At 38.4% G+C, this 16962-nt stretch overlaps 1 protein-coding gene and 1 pseudogene across 1 annotated transcript in view; both read left to right on the top strand.

The window, feature by feature from the left end:
• Positions 1–16962, top strand: part of LOC138176110 (branched-chain-amino-acid aminotransferase, cytosolic-like) — a 261292-nt gene that overhangs the window by 85659 nt on the left and 158671 nt on the right. The gene's annotated exons all lie outside the window — the stretch shown is intronic.
• On the top strand, positions 6437–7091 carry LOC138176090 (large ribosomal subunit protein eL29 pseudogene; annotated as a pseudogene).

Below are 16962 nucleotides of genomic sequence, written 5' to 3'. Positions count from 1 at the left end.
ATGGAAGTCAATACAGAAAATTAAGTTGGGGATGGGAGGGAGCAGAGGGTAACTGACTTGGTAGAGCTGCAGATGGAAAGTGGAATGAGTGGGAAATTCAATTTCTGACCTCTATAAAGAAAAGACTTGGGAGGAGTTCATTACTCTACCCTCTAGCCCTTCAATCAGAAGGGAAGGGAAGCTGAAGGAAGTGATATCCAAGGCTTGAGTTAGCAGGATAGTGATGAAATCAGAAGTTTATCCTGGGAGGAGCATCTCCAATTACCTATTGGACATCTCAAACTGGATGCCCAGTAGGTATCTTAAACTCAATATATCCAATAGGCAATAGAAGGAAGACACTAAAGTTAAGGGGGATTAGGAAATTCTTATATAAAGTGGGATTTTATCTGGACCTTGAATGGAAACCAGGGAAATCAGGAAGTGGACATAAGGAGGCAGAGCATTCCAAGCATGAGAAACAGTCAATGAAAATGCCTGGAATTGGGAGATGGAGTATCTTGTTCAAGAAACAGTGGAAGACAGTGTAGCTAGATCAGAGAATGGTGTCAGGTGTAGGGAGTGAGGTGGGGCAGGATGGGAAATGTCAGGCTGTGAATAACAAACAGAATTTTTTATTTGATCCTGGAGGGAGCCATTGGAATGTATCAAGTTGGGGTGGTGGTGGGGTGAAATAGTTAGATCTAAACTTTAGGAAAATCAGTTTATTATCTTAACACTATTTTCCCTTCCCTTATCCTAACTTCTTGGCTACTGTTGAGTTTACCACCATCCTCTCAGTCATCAAAGTTTGAAACCTAGGTGTTTCATTCTCTCTCTCTGTCTCTCTCTGTCTGTCTGTCTGTCTCTTTCTCTCTCCTCTCTCTCTCTTTCTCTCTTTCCCTTTCTCCCTCCTTCCCTCCCTCCCCCTCTCTTTCTCCTTCTCCTCCTCTCTCTTCTTCTCCTCCTCCTCCTCCCTCTTCCTCTCTCTCTCTTCTCCCTTTTCCTTCTCTCTCCTCCTCTCTCTCCCCCCATATTCAATCTGTTGCCAAGGTCTGTTGATTTTACTTAGAATATCTCTCAAATATGCCCCTTTCTCTTTTCTGATATTGGCACCATCCTGATGCAGACCTCATCACCTCAGATGTAGACTGTTTGCAATAGCTTATTGGTTGGTCTGGTCAGTCTGATGTAAGTCTCTCCCTATTCTTGTCCATCCTCTATTTAGCTGTCAGTGTCCTAAAGTTCAGGTCCAACCATGTCAACGCCCCCCCCACCCCCCGCCACCGTTCTAGTGTCTCCCCAATTACCTATATGATCAAATATAAAATCCTCCCTCATTCATAGCCCTTTATAACCTGCCCACCCCTTCTCCCTCTCCCTACTCTCTGATCAGTGACACTAAATTCCTTGCTGTTCCTCAAACAAGATACTCCTTTTTCCAACTCCAGGCATTTTCACTGGCTATTTCCCATGCTTGAAATACTCTGCCTCGTGCCTACCTCTTGACTTCCTTCAAGTCCCAGCTAAAATACCCCCTTATATAGAAAGACTTTACTAGTCCCCATTAACTTTAGTGTCTTGCTTCTGCTGATTATTTCTAATTTATCCTTTATATTACTTGTTTGTACATAGCTGTTTGCATATCTTCTTCTTTACTAGATTATGAGTTCCTTAAGAGCAAGGATTATCTTTTACATTAATTTTATCCCCAGTGCTTAGCACAATGCCTAGCACATAGTAGGCACTTAATAAATATTTATTGACTGAAGAAAATCTCCTTTAGTTACTTAATGAGGTTCTTATTTTGAAGAGGGAACTATTTTCTGTGACTACTCTATAAAATGTCAACTTTTTTTAGTGGATTGTCTTTAATATTCTTTGACTATATCCTCTATCTCACTCCTGCCAAGATAGTACATCAATCCTCAGAGTAAATTTCTTCCTTACATGATCCTTTCAATTTTTAGACACTCAAGTATAGCCAAAGTAGAATTTCTCTGGATATACCTCTAAGTTGAAGAGTGTAATGTTTCCATGATGCTCTCCACTACCCTCTATTTTTCTATGTTTCTGTACAGAAAGAAAGGTGTTTCCAGGGTGTTTAGGTACTGAGTTCCAGCTTCCTGTCCCCAGTATTTTAAATGGAATGGAGTTGTTCCTTATCAATGCTAAATCTTGAGAGAACTTTTCTGGGCCTGCTCCAAAGAGGTTTTCTCAGTCTGGACATACAATAGTCATGTCCATCTATCTTCCCGATAACATTAATGACTTCCTTAGAGAACTCCAAATATGTTATATAATATCCCAAATGTAGATAGTCTTTATTCAGTCCATAGAAATCTAGCTCTTGCTTAAGTAACAGGGCTATGTGCTGTATGTGATCTTCATACAATAACTAGATTATATTATTACTTGATCCACTGTCCTGCTGAACACTTTTACTAGTGCACCGTACATTTTCAGTTCTTACTGTCATTGTTCTATGGTCCCATACAAGTGGAAAGAAACCAAGAAAGATGATAGGAGCAGACTTAGGGACACGGGGAAGCCCCCTTCTCCTAATTTTGTCCTAATTTGCTGATGGAATTTAGCTTTTAAGAAGCTAATTTTGAATTCTTCTGAGTCAGGGATACTTAACTTAAGATCTTTGAACATTTTCATGGATAAATTTCAGAAAGTCCATGAAATTCGATAGAAAAAATATTAATCTTCATTTTCACTAATCTCTATGAATATGGGCAATATACATTATTCTGAGGAGGGGCTAACTAGACTGCCAAGGGAATCCATGACACAAAAATGTAAAAAAAAAACATCTCTAGGTTCATTTAGCACACACATACACAAATGCACACACACATTACCCACAACTCTTGAGTGTACCCTAAGTTTTGGGAAAAACTCTTTGTAACTACTGTTTTTGATATGCCATTTTAGTAAATGTCTTTGCTAAAGAAATAAGTCTATTGCCTGGTCAGTAAAGGAATGACATTGATGGGGTTTGTGAGCTAGTAGAAGGAAAAAAATAGCCACCTACAGGATTAACAGTAATAACTCTGGAGACCCAGAATGCAAGGATTAGTGTAAGTCTAGAGGCTGTTATATGTGAAAATGTAATTGTAACTTGAACAGCGGTAAAGTAACAGGGAAATAAGTAGTGATAGTGGCAGTCAGCAGGGTGGGTCTGCAAGTAGTATTACACATGAAACATTCATTTAATTGTAACTGAAACTAGTGGTAAAGAAACAGAGAAATAGTAGTGTACATTAACTAGCAAATATAATTGCATTCTTGTTCCTCTTTGAGAAACTTGGGAAATAGATCTAATTTACTCCTCTAATAGAGGAGGAAGGAGTGTGTGTATGTATGTGTGTGCATGTGTGTTTTCTGTAGACAAAGTGAAGAGGGGAGGGAATTACAGAATCACAGAATCTGAGAATTGGAGGGGTCCTTAGAGACTCTCTAGTTCATCACAAACATGAAGGGATTTTCCTCTAAAACATATCCCATGAGTGGTCACCCATCCTCTGCTTGAAGTCTTACAAAAAGGACGAGGAAACCACTGTAACTATGAGCCACCCATTCCACTTTCAGACAGCTCTAATTATAAAAAAAGTTTCTCCTAGTATTGAAACTAAATTGACCTCTTTTCCACTTCCATCTACTTTCCTTACGTGGTGTTTGCCATTTATTTCTTTGATATATTATTCTAAAAATCAGAGTCATGCTCACTGGCCTCTAGTTTGCAGTCTGTTTTCTTTGTTTCTTTTCTTTCCTCCTTCCCTCTCTCCGTCCCCTTTCTTTGTTTCTTTTTCTCTCTTTTTGCGTGTGAATATTTGTACCTTTGCCCTTAAATCTCATGGTACCTCTCCTATTTTCTACAGTCTTTTAAAATTCCATCCATGCAGCACCTATACCTCTCCTAAGAATCATAATCTTATCTCTATTGTTCCATCAGTGCTCAGTGAATCACCAGAGAGCCTAGATTCCTAGATAGAGAGGAGCCAGTAATAAAACCCTTGGCTTTAAATGTCTATACACAAAGTCTGAAAGTGTCCATATAAAGCAATTTAGAAATCCTAATGGAAGATCTTAAACTATAAATCCTAATGCAAGCAGGTAAACTTGACTTTATAGATATCACAGATACTTGGTAGGATGAGGAGTCTAATTAGAATATGGTATTGGAAGTCTGCAGTTTATCCAAAAGGAATGGGATAGGTAAAAGGGAATGGGTTGAGTAGTGTTATATAAGATGTACTCATGGGGTGGCTAGGTGGTGCAGTGAGTAAAAGTACTGGGCCCAGAGTCAGGAGGACCTGGGTTCAGATCTGGCCTCAGACACTTCCGGCCCCAGACACTTAACACACACACACACACACACACACACACACACACACACACACACACACACACAAAATAGCTGTGTAACCTTTGGCAAGTTACTTAACCCCAATTGCCCTCCAAAAGGCAAAAAAAAAAAAAAAAGATGTACTCATGTGAGAAAAAGACAGGTTCCTGGTAAAGTAGGACAGAAATCATTTGGGTAAATAGCACTGGAGAAAAAAACAGATGGTATTTTCACTTTGAGAAAAAGAGGAAATAAATGAAGCGTCCAGGAAGTACACAAAGAAGTATGGTATGGTAACAATGAGACATTTCAATTATCTAGACCTCTGCTAGAAATATCTTTGATGACTCCTGGAGTTTGAGAGGGCAGATTTCAAAGGGATAATTGAAAGGAGAGGTAGACTGTCCCATGGAATAAAATTTTACGTAGTTAGCCTAGTCAAGGATAAAATTCTAAAGGCACAGAAAGTAATAATTCTGATGAGGAAAATGCAGGGGAGGGGTGATTAGAATCTACAAATTGATACAGACATACAAGGAACTCACCCACAAACTTAAATTTTTAAAATTCTTTCAAAAAGGCCCACCAAGATATGTTTCAGAGTATGGAGGTGACCTCAGCTTCTTGAAGGTTATGCAAGAGGAACAATAAGTATGGCAGGTTCTACTATACTGGGAGAACTTCGAATACAGCCCTAACACCATACTGAACCAGCATGGCTAGAAACTTATCACCAGAAGGTTCATCAGTTGGTGAGAAATTATTTGGCCACTATAATCTAGGAAATGATAATCAGTAATGAAGTGGTATCTAGTCCTTTCCTGCTTGTGCAGTGACAGTAACAAAGTACAGGCATACCTTGGAGATATTGCAGATTCAGTTCCAGACCACCATAATAAAGTGAATATTACAATAAAGTCAGTCACATGATCTTTTTGGTTTGCCAGTGCATATAAAAGTTATGTTTATGCTGTGCTATAGGCTATTAAATGTACAATAATATTATGTCTAAAAAACATACATAACTAAAAAGTACTTTATTGCCAAAAAATGCTAGCCATCATAAGAGCTTTCAGTGAGCGGTAATCTTTTTGCTGTTGGAGGGTCTTGCCTTGATATTGATAAGGTTAGTGGTTGTGAAAGTTGAGGTGACTGTGGCAATATCTTAAAATAACACAACAATGAAGTTTATGGCATCAATTGTCTCTTTTTTTTTCACTTGAACTCTTGTAAGCCATTGTATGGCTATTAATTGGTTTGATTTCAATATCATTGTGTTTCAAAGAATTGGGAGACCTGAGGAAAGGGAGAGAAACAGGGGAGTGACCAGTGAGCGGAGCAGTCAGAACACATACAATATTTATTGATTATCATCTTACATAGGTACTGTTAGTGGCTCCCCAAAACAATTACAGTAGTGACATCAAAGACCACTAATCACAAGTCACCATAACAGATATAATAATAATGAAAAAGTTTGAAATATTAGAAGAATTGCCAAAATGTGACACAGAGACATGATGGGGGTCCATGCTATTGGAAAAATGGTGATAAGAGATTTGCTTGATTCGGGGTTGCCACAGATCTTCAATTTGTAAAAATAACCATATTTGTGAAGCTCAGTAAAGCAAAGTGCAATAAAATGTGGTATGCCTGATTTGAAAAAGTGGGCAGAAGTTGCTAAGAATCACATAGTTTTTACATCATCTATAAATATTAATTTAACTATTTATGATGTATGAATGTAGGATTGTTGTCTAGTCACCAAGGAATGGACAAAATGCTGGAAGAATGGGATTATATCAATCATACTGTGTCTGAGCAGACATGGTGGGTTGAATGTGAAGTATGTTCTATGCCAGCCAAATATAGCAGATTGGGAGAGTTTGCACTCACCACTCAATAAAACCCAGTTTCATGGTGGAGTTCCAAAGCTGAGTGGATTAATTCCCTTAGCCATGGTCTCTGGAGATCAGTTGCAGAGTATGATGGCTCTTTCAAACATTATTACTTCTTTTGGCATTTAAGATCATTTACAGCTCTCTCTCCCTTTGGCCTCTTCCAGTCTGTAGAACGCCAGTTAGCGCAGGCTTCGGTGAAAAGATGGCTAAGTCTAAGAACCATACCACCCACAACCAATCACAAAAATAGCACAGAAATGGCATCAAGAAACCTAGGTCACAGAGGTACGAGTCTCTGAAAATGGTTGACCCCAAGTTTCTGAGAAACATGATCTTTGCCAAGAAACACAAGAAGGGGCTGAAGAAGATGCAGGCCAACAACGACAAAGCCATCAAGGCCTGAGCAGAGGCCATCAAGGCCCTGAGCACCAAGGCCTCCAAAGCCAAGCTCCTCAGGCCCAAGATCCCCAAGGCTAGCAAGTGCTGGCCACAAGATGGCTACCAAGCATCCAGGTTCTAGGATTGGCATCAAAAGTCCAGGCTCCAGGATCACGAAGCCTTACTCTAAGGTTGCCAGAACCACTGACCACAAGTCTACCAAGTCCACTGACCCCAAGGCTGCCAAGTCTGCCACCAAGGTCAGTAAGTCAGATCCCAAGGCTACCAAATCTGGCCCCAAGGCCACCAAATCTTATGGTAAGGCCACCAAATCTGACCCCAAGGTCACCAAGTCTGATTCCAAGGCTGCCATGTCTGATTCCAAGGCAGCCAAGTCTGATTCTAAGGCTGCTAAGCCTGACGAGTCCAAACCCAAAGATGCTGGGGCTAAAGCTGCTAGTCCCAAGCCTTCAAAATAGATGCTTCAGGACAGAAGGACTTGTTTAAAGCTAAAACCACCCTTCCTTCCCAGCCAGGGTATGATTATTCTCTATTTTGTACAAATAAAGGAAATAGTGAGTCATAAATTAAAAAAAAAGATCATTCACACTTTGACCTCAATCTACATATCCATCCTGACTTCACGTCATTAGCCTCTGCACACACTGTGTTGCTGTTCTTTGTACATCGTATTCTATCTCCCACTTTTGAGTCTGTGCACAGGCTGCCTCCCCATTCCTGGAATGAATTTCCTCCTCATGTCTATTTCTCAGAATTCCTTGAAGGATCAGCTCAAGTGCTATTTTTGACATGGGTCCTCTTCTGATACCCCTAGCTGTTAATGCATTCCCTTGAAAATAACTTGATTTGTTACTGATTTTGAACTTTGCTCTAAGAAATTGATGGGTCTATACATACATAGACAGCTTATTTCAAAATGACTCTAACATCAGTAACAAGTCATTTCCAGTCTGTATCATGCTCAATTCTAGATGCCATATTTCTGGAAGGACATTGGGGACTGAAGAATAACCAGGGGCAGGGAACCAGCACACTGAAGGGCCCTGAGTTAATGCTATATAAGCAGCATTGGAAGGAACTAGGAATGTTTAGCAAAGAGAAGAAATTATTTAGAACATGCTAACTAATTCTTCAAATATTTGAAGGCTGCCATGTATTAGACTTATTAGAAGAAGTGTTAGACGATTTTTTTAACTCCAGAAGGGAATTCTAAGAGCAAAAAACTAGTTGCAGAGGTAGATTTAGGCTTTATTTCAGTAAAAAAAAAACAACAACCCTTCAAATAGACTATCTAAGAGTAGAAAGATTTGCCTTAGCTAATGAGTTCCTCTTTGCTGGAGTTCTTTAAATAAAAGCTGGGTAATCCCTTATGGAGTATATTATAGAGGTGATTCTTTTTCAAATATGGTTTGGACCAGGTAACTTCTGAGGACTCTTCTAATTCTGAATCTCTATGATTGTGACTACCACTAGAGTGTGGACTCCAAGTATTTTTGTGTAATCCATAACCCTAGCAACAAATCTCCTTTCAAAGTCCATCTTCTTAATAATAATATCCAACTTTATATAGTTTTATGGTTTGCAAAGAGCTTCGTATATCTTCACAATAAGCCTTTGAAGTAGGAGATATCATTATCTCATTTTACAGGTAAGGAAACCTTCTTAGAATTCTCTATACTCACCTCATGAGGAATAGTTCTTGGAATATCTCTATATGAGTATTCTGGGTCCAGGCAATCTAGTAAGCATCCTTAATCATACACATTTATTATAACAAATTGTTTGTTGAAATTGAAGACTCTGCTAGACATTGTAGATAAAGAGGTAAAACATAGTCACTGACTATCACAGATTGATTGATTACACATTACTCTCCATCACCCACTGCCCTTCTGGTTGCTTGCTGTACATGACATTCCACCTTCCTTCAGTGCTTTGGGACAGCTGTCTCTTGTGTCTAGAATCACTCCCTTCTTACTTCTACCTCTTAGAATCTTTCTTTCATTGTTTCAACTCAAATGCTACCTCTTATATAACGCCCTTCTTGATTCCCTTAATTGTTAATAACTTTCCCCCAAACTGCTGTATATGTTTGTTGTATATACTTAAAGATCCTTGGATCAAAGATTAAGATCTAGAAGTTGCCTAGTCCAACTCCCTCATTTTCTAGATGAGAAACTGAGGCCCATAGTGCTTAAGGTTCCACAGGTAAGGAAACAGGGTTGGGCTTTGAACACAGATCTTCAGAGTATTTTTTCCCATAGCTACCTATCTGTGTACATGTGACTCACCCTGATGGAATATAAACTCCCTTATGAAAGGGCTACCTCATTCTTTGTCTTTGCATTCACAAATCCTAGCCTAGTGCTTGGTACAGAGTAGCTGATAAAAGAGGCTTATTTATTGATTTTAAGTGAAAAACTGATGAAGGAAGAAAAAAACCTTTATAAATTAGTTGTTGGCATAGAAGTGCCTGAATCATGAAGGGAGCATGAAACTGATTTCTATTTCTTTGCCAAAGAGAAGATTCAGTATTATGGCAACTGAAAAATGGTCCTAAATTTTTGGTGAAAAGTAAATTCTAGACCCATGTTATGGTAATGGTAATTTGAAGATCTTCCCTGCCCCTTAAAAAGCTTAAGGAAATTTGAAGACCTTCCCTGTTGCGAAGATATACCCTGCCTCCTAATAGGCTGAATATAATCACATGGAGCCTGTTATGGGAGGAATTTGCTGAAGGGTAGAGCAGAGCCCACAGGAAGCTGGGAGTTAGAGCAGCTAGATGGTGGCAGGAGAGAATGCCCTGGAGGGAGACAATTAGGCTTGTGAGTAAATGTCGGTTTGTGGGAAGGCTAAAGGATGCTGTGACTCTTAGTGCTGTTACAATGTATTAACTTCTTTGCTACTATTATGGAATTGGCTTTCTGGTTTTGGGATTCAGTTTTATGGTGTCTAAATACATGTTTTGCTTCTATCTCCTATATGGAGAGTCTGTTTTATTTTGTGACTGAGCACTATGACAGTATATTTACAGTGGCAATGGGCACTGTGACTATTGTGTTGATGCTACAACCCACTAGAATTACCATTTGGAATCCAAAGAAGAAATTTCCAGTATTTCTAATGTTCTGGTTAACACCTGTGAAACAGAGCTTATAGGTTTCACTTCTTTCCTAATCTTCTTAATTATAATGAGCAGATATAAAATCAAGTTCTGTTCTTGGGATAACTGTGTCAAATGAAACTTTCTTTTTAAGGTGCCCCTTGTGGTTTTCCAAATAAAATTATTTTCCATTGCACTATATAACTTACAAAAAAATTCTATTTTGTTCTAAAATATCAGGGTTAGGGTTGAGATCCATGATTTAATTGAAATAAGGAATTCCCAGGTGAGGAAACTCCCTTGGGCCACACAGGCAAGCAAGTTCTCTCCAACTTGTAGGCTCAAAAACTTGCCAGAGAGCTCACGGCTATCATATGTTGGAGGCAGATCTTAAACCTATCCTTCATGGTCCAAAGGACAACTCTCCATCCATTATACCATGAGTTCTTCAAGCTACATTAAAATCAGCAAATATTTATTGAGTACCTGCTAGGTGCTAACTCCTGAACTCTTTAGTTTATGACTGTGTTAGTAAGAGTAATTTTTCACCTCCACAATATTTCAAAACTTTCCAAAGGCCTTTCTTAGAAAAAATCAAAGGTCATCTCAATAATGTTTTCTCTTCTAATCATGACCTACATTGACTGATATTTCCTCTCTCAGAGATATGAGCTCCTGGGAAACATCTGTGTGCACAAGCTGGCTTCTATTAGTTTATAAATGGAGAACCTTAAGAAAGAAAAGACAACAAATTTATGGACATAACTATTCAACTCAGGAGCAGTTTCAGGCACACACACTTCACTTAAGATCTATTACCTCAAGTGTGTGGCAACATCTTGAGTTTAATTTCTAATCTCGAATGGCAAACCTTATGTTTTAAACCTTATGTTAAGTGTTATATATGTTAGTTGTTGTTTTTCACCATATGTTTTGTATAGCTAATATTTATTTTTCACTTACCTTGACTTATTTTGGATGGGGAGGAAAGAGGTAGTATGGAAATTAAGGCAGAGAGGGGAATCCTTGTATCATTGCTATTTTCTCCATCCACATGACTGCCTTCCTAGTTCAAACCCTTATCACTTTTCACCTGAGCTATTATTGTAGCCTGTTAATTGAGCTTCAAGCCTAGAGTTTTTCTATTCTGCATTCTATTCTCCACATATCTGCCAAATTAATATTCTAACCACATCACTTCCCTGCTCAAGAAGCTTCAATGACTCCCTATTGACTCAAGGATAAAAAGTTTGATAAAGGATAAAGATGTGCTGTCATTTAAAGTCTTATACAATCTATTCCAATCTATATTTCTAAAATGATTTCTGATTACTCCCCATCTGGAAATCCACATTTAAGTCAAAGTCTCAGCTTAGTGGCACACTGGGAAAATCAACTTATACCCCCAACATCTGTCTATGTCTACTCTTTCTAACTGTCCTAATATTGAAACAGTTCTTAAGAGTTACAAGCATCATCTTGCCTCATAGGGATATATTGAATAATGTTTTCTCTTTCCTGTTTACCTTTCTGTTCTTCTCTTGAGGCTTGTATTTGAAAACTGCATTTTCTGTTTAGCTTTGCTCTTCTCATCAGGAATGTTTGAAAGTTCTCTATTCCATTAAATATCCACTCACCCCCACCAATCCCCCACCTCTGCTGAAGGATTATGTTTAGTTTTTCTGAGTGATTCTTAATTGTAACCCAAGTTCCTTTGCCATCTGGAATATCATATTCCAAGCCTTCTGATATTTTAATGTAGAAGCTGCTAAATTTTATGTTAGCCTCGCTGTGGCTCCTTAATACTTGAACTGTTTCTTTCTGGCTAGTTGTGGTATTATCTCCTTGACCAGAGAATTCTGGAATTTGGCTACAATATTCCTGGGAGTTTTCATTTTGGGATCTTTTTCAGGAGGTGATTGGTAGATTCCTTCAATTACTATTTTACCCTTTGGTTCCAGGATATCAGGGCAATTTTCCTTGGTAATTTCTTGAAAGATGCTGTCCAGTCTCTTTTTTTTTTTTTTGATCATGGCTTTCAGGTAGTCCATTAATTCTTAAATTGTCTCTCCTAGATCAATTTTTCAGGTCAGTTGTTTTTCCAATGCCTTTGGAAAAGGCATTGTCTTCTGTTTCTTCATTCTTTTGATTTTGATTGATTCTTGATGTCTCATGGAGTCATAAGCTTCTACTTCCCAACTGTAATTTTTAAGGTATTGTTTTCTTCAATTAGCTTTTGTACTTTTCCATTTGGCCAATTCTAATTTTTAAGTTGGTATTTTCTTTCAGTTAGCTTTTGTACACCTTTTTTTCCCCCACTTTTTGTTTACAAAGTTGTTGACTATTTTATGATTCTCTCATTTCTTTCCCCAATTTTTCTTCTATCTCTCTTATTTTATTTTAAAAATCTTTTTGAGCACTTCCAGGAGTTCTTTTTAGACCTGAGACTAATTCATATTTCTCTTTAAGGCTTCGCACATAGGCATTTTAATATTGTCATCTTCTGAGTTTGTGTATGTTTGAACAATGCATAAAACAATTCTGAAGGACTTTTAGCTCATTTAGAACATTTAGCTCAGTGGGTTGCTGAACTCCTGGATCCCTGGTGGCTTTCTATCCCATTTTGGAGATTCTATTCCCTTCACCCAGAATTAAAATAAAAGGGAAAAAACAGAATCCCAGGTCTGTTTCTTGGGGTCACATGGTCAGGAGGTTTTCTCAGGGTGTCACCAGCTATGAATGGACTCCCTCACCCTCAGATGCCAATGCAGAAAAAGTCTTGACTGTGCTGTCAATTTTAAAGATAAAAACAGTTTCCGCTATGAAAACATGTAGAAGATCAATGCAAAATATGCCCCACTTAGTGTTCTTCCACAAGGGTCACTTCCAATAGGGTTCATATTGAGAAGTATGCTTGAGTAGGGGAGCAAAGATGTTTTTTCTGTAATCCTTATTAGAGAAATCTTTATGATGTGTTTTCCCTTCCTGAAAGAACCTATCCTTGTCTCAGTGACTATCTCAAATTGGGAGGGAGATGAATTAATTGAGTTAGTTTCCTATGATTTCCTGAAGATCTATTAGGTTATAGGGCAGATTTGGTGGTCATTCAGCAGATACTATTCTAATTCTAATGTCTCCAGTATAAAAGCAACAGGGGATGGGACAACTTGGATCTCTGAGGGAAGCATCACGCATGGAGCCATGAGAATGCCAGAGATTCGAATTTCTGAGGACTGTCTAAAAAGAGCTGCAAGAAACTATATCTTTAGTCCTATTTAAGAGCCATTGAAATACTACCCACTAGCAATAATCTGGGGATTATATCATCTTTGGAGAATTTAAGAGACTTTTACTTCTCCATATAGGCCTTCATTTTTAACTTGAATCTCTCTTGGTACTTTCTAAGAAGCACAGACCCTGCCCCCTCCAAACCTACCAAAACCAAGGAAAATAAAGAAAGTTTTAAAAAAGTATGCTTTGATCTGCATTCAGACTCCATCAGCTCTTTCTTAGAAGGCGGATAGCACTTTTTCTTATAAATCCTTGGGAATTGTTTTGGATCACTATATTGCTCAGAATAGCTAAGTCATGTACAACCGAACAATGTACAATATTGCTATTACTGTGTACAATGTTCTCTGGGTTCTGCTCACTTTACTTGATACAGGAAATTAGAAGGGAATTTGGAAGGAAAAAAATGGAAATGTTTTTCTTGACTTCACCATGTATAATCAATATCAAATTGCTTCCCTTCTCAAAGGGGGAGAGACAGAACTGGGAACTCAAAATTCAAAAAAAAAACCTGAAGTTAAAATTTTTTGACATGTAATTGAGAAAAATAAAATTTAAAAATCCTAAAAAATAGTTTCTTGAGTGAGTGATTAGAAAATAGATAATATTTTCAAATGACTGTACATTAATTGCTGCAAAACTATGCTGAACAAAATTAGAACCCTGGAAATCATTGTGGCAGGCACTCAATGGGTATCAAATGACAGCATCTTACCACAGAAGTCCTCCTGTGTACACACAGAACATGCCTCCTAAGTTGCCTTGATCTTTTAACCCACAAAGGAGTAGATACTGGCTCATGATGGCTTCATGTTCTCCTACGAGTCATAGAAATACGAAGTGACTGCTTTCCATGTTGCTGTGACTTCAGAGAAGTGATAAGGAGCATAGTTGGAATGCCAGTGCCAAAGGGTAGACCTTCTAATTGTTCTGCTTTTTCCAAATCTCCCTCCCTCCCCACCCCCACCAAGAGTACTTTCACAGGCAAACAGTTTCACAAGGCTCACTACTCCATCTGCACTCTGGGAATTTTTAAATATAAGGCTCAAAGTGATAACAAGAATCTTCTTAGTGAGTCAACTAGCATTTGTTAACCACCTACTATGTTTTAGGAGTCGTGCAAAGTGCTGAGATAAAATAAAAGGCAAAACACAGTCCCTTCTCTCAAGGAGACCACAGTGTACTCAATTGTGTATATATGAATAATATGCAAACAATTGTGTGTGTATTTATGTATATGTGTGTGTGTGTATGCATGTGGTTTGTCCTTTGTTCTTGAAGAGGACCATGACATAGGGAAGGGGATGCCATGACTTGTGAGTGAATTGGATTACAGTGAGGGAGGGCTATGCAAAATCACCAGCCTCACTTTCTCCTCCAGACTCATCTGGGTCCAGATACTGATCAGGCTAACTGGAGATGGCCCAGGATGCAGTGGGAGACTTTGCCCTTTTTAAGCTAAGGTCTATCGGGGTTGTTACTAACCATTAGGGCTGTTTGAGAAATGAGTCAATGTGTGTGTGTGTGTGTGTGTATGTGTACACATGTGCGTGCATACATGCATACACACAGAGGATAATATGAGAGAGAAGAGGGAAACAGAGAGACAGGAATAGAGAGAGAAGAGAAAGAATACAGAGAGGAGAGGAGAAGGAAGGGACAGGGAGAAGAGGAGAGTGAAAAGAAATTGGATTGCTGGTAAAAATAAAAGTCGGTATTTTCTTTAGCACCTATTCTGAGCCAAGGACTTTTACAAATATGTGATTTGATCCTCACAATAGCACTTGAGAGGTAGGTGTGATTATTATGTCCATTTTACAGTTAAGGAAACAAACAGCGGTTAAGTGACTTTCCCAGGGCTGCGTACCTAGTACGTGTCTGAAGTCATATTTGAACTCAGGTTATCCTGACTCTAGGCCCAGTGCTCTGTGCCCTATGGTACCTACCACCTAGTGGCCTGTTTCACCTTTTTTTAGCAAAGACTAATCCTTGTGCAAATGATGCTACTTTCCTACCTGCATGGTCTTGGGCAAATCATTTAATTCTTCTGGGCTTGAGTTTCCTTATCTCCCAAATGATCACTTTGGACTAGAGGGGTCTCTTCAGTTCCTTCCTATCTCAATATCTGGCCTAAGACTTACATTTGTAACATGCTTTGTAACATTTGTAACATGCCAAGTGCTCTGCACATCATCTCATCTGATCCATGTAATAATGGTGAAATGACATTTCTTTTCTGTCCATTCATATAAGGAGCTCCAGGTGAACTGCTTTGCAACTTAAAGTCATAGGTGTCTGCATCACTGAGAGCTGAGGTGACTTGGCCTGGGTTGATGTAGCCAGCACTATGCCAGGCAGGACTTGAATCTGGGTCTTCCTGAGTTTTACTCACTATATCATTATGTCATTTCTCCTGAGGTTGCTCTGGTTCTGGGCATTTTCTTTTTTTAAATTAAATTAAATTAAATTTTAATTTGTTAATTTATTTTTAGTTTTCAACATTCATTTCCACAAGATTTTGAGTTCCAATTTTCTCCCCATCTCTCCCCTCCCTCCACCCCAAGATGGTATGCATTCTGATTACCCCTTTCCCCAGTCTGCCCTCCCTTCTATCATGGCCCCCTCCCCATCACCGTCTTATCCCATTCCCCCTTATTTTCTTGTAGGCAAGATAGCTTTTTCTACCCTATTTCCTGTATATCTTATTTCCCAGTTGTATGTAAAAATAATTTTTTTTACAGTTGTGGACATTTGCTTTAGTTGTCCCCCATACTTTGAATGCTCTCTTTCCTCATCTCTGCCTACTGGCTTCCTTTAAGTTTCAAGTAAAATCTGATCTTCTATAGGAAGTCTTTCTCAACTCCTCTTTTTTTGAAATTTATTTTCTTTTCAATTCATGGAACAAAACAAGCATTTTCATAACACAGTACAATAAAAAGATGATTGCATATGGAACAGCAAATCTACCGTGTACAATTTGCTATTCCCTACAAATATGCAGCAGAGTTATCATGTAAATTTCTTTTTCCCCTCCCCCCACAGGTGGCTACCATTACACAAATATATCTATATATATATTACAAACACACATAAATATGTAAAATTACTCTATACATTTTTATTTATCAATTCCTTCTCTTGATGTAGATAGCATTTTCTTTATAAGTATTTTTAATTTGTGTATTTATTTTTAATTTGTGTATTTATAAGAGTCAAAATGACTTAGTCACTCAAAATCACTCTTAAAAGAATATTGCTGTTATGGCATTTAGAAGGGGTAAATGTAGAGGGTGTGGGAATAAGTTAAATTTGATGTGATGATGAAAACAATTAATTAAGGGGTAAAAAAACAATTGTACTGGGAAAAGAGGAAAAGGGAAGCAAAATAGAGTAAATTACATCACAAGGAAGAGGCACAAAGACCTATTACAGAAGAAGGAAAGAAGGAAGGGAGGAGAGCATTGTTTGAAACTTACTCTCATTGGATTTGATTCAATGAGGAAATAACATACACATTCAATTATGGTTATAGAAGCCTACCCTACTCTATAGGGAAGGAGGAAGGGAAAGAGAAAAGAAAAGGGAAAGGGGTTAATAGAAGGGAGAGGATATTAAGGGAGACATGGTCAGAGGCAAAACACTGGTAAAGAGGGAAAGAGTGAAAGGAGAGGGAAAGAGTGAAAGGAGAGAGAAAAGTAAAAATGGGGGAAAACAGGATGGAGAGAAAGACAGTTAATCAGAATTATGAATGTGAATGAGATGAACTCTCCAATAAAACAGAAGTGGATGGTAAAGTGATTAAAAACCAGAATCCTTGGGCAGCCAGGTGGTGTAGTGCATAGAACATTGGCCCTGGAGTCAGGAGGACCTGAGTTCAAATTGGGCCTCTGTAATGGGAATGTAAATTTTAAAGATCTTCCTTGCCCCTAGGCTAA

This window comes from Petaurus breviceps, unplaced genomic scaffold, assembly GCF_028583685.1.
Source record: "Petaurus breviceps papuanus isolate PSGF00001 unplaced genomic scaffold, PetGlider_PUasm1.0 81, whole genome shotgun sequence".
Lineage (NCBI taxonomy): Eukaryota > Metazoa > Chordata > Mammalia > Diprotodontia > Petauridae > Petaurus > Petaurus breviceps.
Note: the sequence above shows the minus strand (reverse complement) of the source record. Positions and strands in the feature narration are given on the sequence as shown.